Below are 3,921 nucleotides of genomic sequence, written 5' to 3'. Positions count from 1 at the left end.
TGTAGTTTAACCCCAGTAGTCAGTGAAGCAGAACACAGCTGCAGCTTGCTCATTCCTCCACAGCAGGATAGGAGAGATGACGGGAAAGGTAAAGTGAGAAAACTCATTGGCTGAGATCAAAACAGTTTAATAAGTAAAGCAAAAGCTGTGCACTCAAGCAAAGCAAAATAAGGAATTCATTCACTGCTTCCCATCAACAGGCAGGTGTTCAGTCATCTCCAGGAAAGCAGGGCTCCATCATGCATAATGGTTACCTGGGAAGACAAACACCATCACTCTGAACCCTTCCCCTTTCCTCCTTCTTCCCCCAGCTTTTATAGCTGAGCATAACATCCTATGGTACAGAAGATCCCTTTGGTCGGTTGGGGTCAGCTGTCCCAGCTGTGTCCCCTCCCCACATCTTCTGCACCCCCAGCCTACTCGCTGGCAGGGCAGCGTGAGAAGCAGAAAATGCCTTGGCGCTGTGCAAGCACTGCTCAGCAGTGACTAAAACATTGGTGTGTTAGCAACACTGTTTCCATCACAAATCTAAAACATAGCCCCATACAATTTGCTATGAAGTTAGTTAACTCTACCACAACTGAAACCACTAGAATAAGCAGGACAGACCATGGTGATCAGGCACAGGCTTTGGCCAGACCAGCACTGACCAGCCACCTCCCCACAGGCACCTGGCCCCTTGCAGCCCTCTCCTTCCCAAACTTCCACGGGCTGCTTCTTCCATGATATGCCGTGACCCTTGCCTTTCTCTGCCACAGTCTCCACCACAATTCATAACCCTCACCAATTAGTTTTCCCCCAATGGTCTCAGGTTTTCTCCATTTGTACCCAAATTTGATAGTTTGGACACCATCGCCTTGGTCCTCTGGGACTTCAAGGGCATCCCTGATGGCTTCCCCAGGCACTGATGGCCTTGCAAGACAAGACTGCCCAGAAGGTCCCTGGTGCTCCTCTCTGTGCCGTCTGGCCACTTCTCACATCTGCAGCCACCTGTGAGACCCAGCCGGGACACAGGGTGCTGCCCATACTGCTGGTCCCTTCTCACGCTCTTCTCTGTCACGTCCCACAATTTCTCCTGCCATGTCCCATAGGTTCCCAACCATGTTGGCTTTGCATAACTCTACTCTTCTCCAATGGCTGAACTGCCATCTGTGCCACGTTGGCGTTTATGATGCTGCAAGTCAAGCAGCAACAGAAATGGGCTCACACCCCACCTCCCAGCCATGCCATCTTCACCATCCTCTACATCTCCCCTCTCCCAAGATCTCAGCGCTGCTGGGTGGGTTTTCTGACACTCCAGGTGACAGCACTGGGCCTGCCTCAGCACCTGGCCAATTGGGTTCTTTCCAAAGAAGTGACCTCAAAATCCACCTCCCACCTACCATGCCTCTCCTTGCATCATCCTCTTCTGGAAACAGGAGTCACCTCCCACAACCCTTCCCCTTTACCTGCCTCCCCTGTCCCCTCCCCAGCACTGTCCTTTCTTCTGGGCAGGCAGAAACGTGCTCCCCCACCCCACGGGGATGGCAGAGCCCTGGTGGGACAGCTGGAGTGGTGGGAGGGCAGCCATGGGTGCCAAGGGCTCCTCAGGAAGGCAGGTGGAGGGTGAGGAGGCGGAGGGGAGCTCTGTGCAAAGGGGAGGCCTTGCCTTGGAGGAAGCCTCACGGTCACAGGTCCTCGATGACATGGCAAGTTGAGCACCCCACAGTCTGCTGGGAGGGCAGCAGGGCTGGACACAAGGAACCCAGGGGATTCCTGCTGGGTTGAAAAAGACAGCATTTTGACAGAGACACTCAATGAGATGTCTAGGGCTGGTCTCTTCCTGACAGACAGGGTGGATCTGTCTGGGGATGGGAAAGAGGAGGGCAGCCATGGCTGCTACCACCATGAGATGGTGGAGAAGTAGGACAACTAGCAGAATGGCAGTGCGGGACTGCAGGAGAGCTGCTTTCAGTTAGCTGAGGCTCTGCTTGGACTGTTCTGGAGGACAAAGGGGCTGTGAGTCCCTCCTGGATCTTCAGGGACAAGGTTCTCTAACCCACAAAGATGCCTGCCTGATGCACAGGGAGTCGAGCAGGGCCTGGCAAGAGGTCAGCATGGATGAACAGGGACCCCCCTGACTTAGGAGGTCCAACACCAGAAGGAAGTGCAGGGAGGCTGGAGGGGGAACAGCCTGCCCGGGAGGCAGACAGACACCTGGCCTGTGTGTGCAGGGAAGGAGCCAGCAAAGCCAAAGTTCAGCGGTGGCTGGAAATGGCCATGCATAGGGAGGGCACCCAGAAGGGCTTCTCTAAATGTGTTGTCAGCACAAGGACGGCAGCCGAGGGAACCCTGGTGCCAGTGGGGCAGGGGTAGGAGTGATAAAGCCAGTATAAATACAGCAATTCCTTAGAATCAAGATTCTCCCTCGAGAGTCCTGTCACACATCAGGACTCTGACCGAGCTGCCAGAGCACTCAGGCCTTACACCAACCGAAGGGCTCAGCAGGAGAGTGTGGGAGTGGAAAGAGAGCAGCTCTGGGAAGATCAGTTGCTGGTATTCCCTGGCAGTGCTGCTGTGCTGAGACTCTTTTCCCCTTCCCCTCTGCACACAGGCACTGCCCTGCAGCTTCACCAGGTTCTCAGAGGAAGAATCTCAGGAAAATAAGTCGCTGCAGGGTCCTTTATTTTGTTGAAATACACAGAGAGGACTGTGTCTCATTTATACAGCCTCGGGGTCATATTGTACAGGTAGACAGTGAATTAGAGGTAGGATGAATAATAAAATTTCATTGTGCACAATATTATCACAAGAAAAACAAAGAGCCCCTGCCCCACCAGCACCACGAACCTGAGAGGCAGGCTGGGCCTGTAAAGAAATACATTATGAATGCTCTGCAAAAGAAAATAATCAGTTAATTGCTTCTGAAAAGCACCCGCTCATCATTTTCCTCAGGGCATCCTTGAGCTCCTGGTTCCTCATGCTGTAGAGGAGGGGGTTCACTGCTGGAGGCACCACCGAGTACAGAACTGCCACCACCAGACTGAGGGATGGGGAGGAGATGGAGGGGGACTTCAGGTAGGCAAACGTGCCAGTGCTGATAAACAGGCAGACCACAGCCAGGTGAGGGAGGCACGTGGAAAAGGCTTTGTGGCGTCCCTGCTCAGAGGGGATCCTCAGCACGGCCCTGAAGATCTGCACATAGGAGAAAACAATGAAAACAAAACAACCAAATGCTAAACAGGCACTAAGCCCAAGAAGGCCAACTTCCCTGAGGTAGGAGCGTGAGCAGGAGAGCTTGAGGATCTGGGGGATTTCACAGAAGAACTGGCCCACAACATTGCCTTGGCAGAGTGGTAGTGAAAATGTATTGGCCATGTGCAGCAGAGCATAGAGAAACCCACTGGCCCAGGCAGCTGCTGCCATGTGGACACAAGCTCTGCTGCCCAGGAGGGTCCCGTAGTGCAGGGGTTGGCAGATGGCAACGTAGCGGTCGTAGGCCATGATGGTTAGGACACAATACTCTGCTACTGCCAAGAAGGCAAAAAAAAAGACCTGTGCAGCACATCCCCAGTAGGAGATGGCCTTGCTGTCCCACAGGGAATTGGCCATGGATTTGGGGACAGTGGTGGAGATGGAGCCCAGGTCGAGGAGGGAGAGGTTGAGGAGGAAGAAGTACATGGGGGTGTGGAGGTGGTGGGCGCAGGCTACAGCGCTAATGATGAGGCCATTGCCCAGGAGGGCAGCCAGGTAGATGCCCAGGAAGAGCCAGAAGTGCAAGAGCTGCAGCTGTCGCGTGTCTGCAAATGGCAGGAGGAGGAACTCAGTGATGGAGCTGCTGTTGGACATTAGCTTCTTCTGGGCATGGGGCACTGTCCAAGTGGGAGAGACGGTGACAAGTTAGAAGAAAATTCTTTGAGCTAAACCTAACGCATTTCTCAT

At 53.8% G+C, this 3,921-nt stretch overlaps 1 pseudogene; it reads right to left on the bottom strand.

Moving 5' to 3' along the window:
• Nucleotides 1–2,889: 2,889 nt before the first annotated feature.
• On the bottom strand, nucleotides 2,890–3,921 carry LOC138682570 (olfactory receptor 14J1-like; annotated as a pseudogene).

Source organism: Haliaeetus albicilla, chromosome 29 (genome assembly GCF_947461875.1).
Source record: "Haliaeetus albicilla chromosome 29, bHalAlb1.1, whole genome shotgun sequence".
NCBI lineage: Eukaryota > Metazoa > Chordata > Aves > Accipitriformes > Accipitridae > Haliaeetus > Haliaeetus albicilla.
This window is presented reverse-complemented; position numbering and strand designations above follow the sequence as displayed.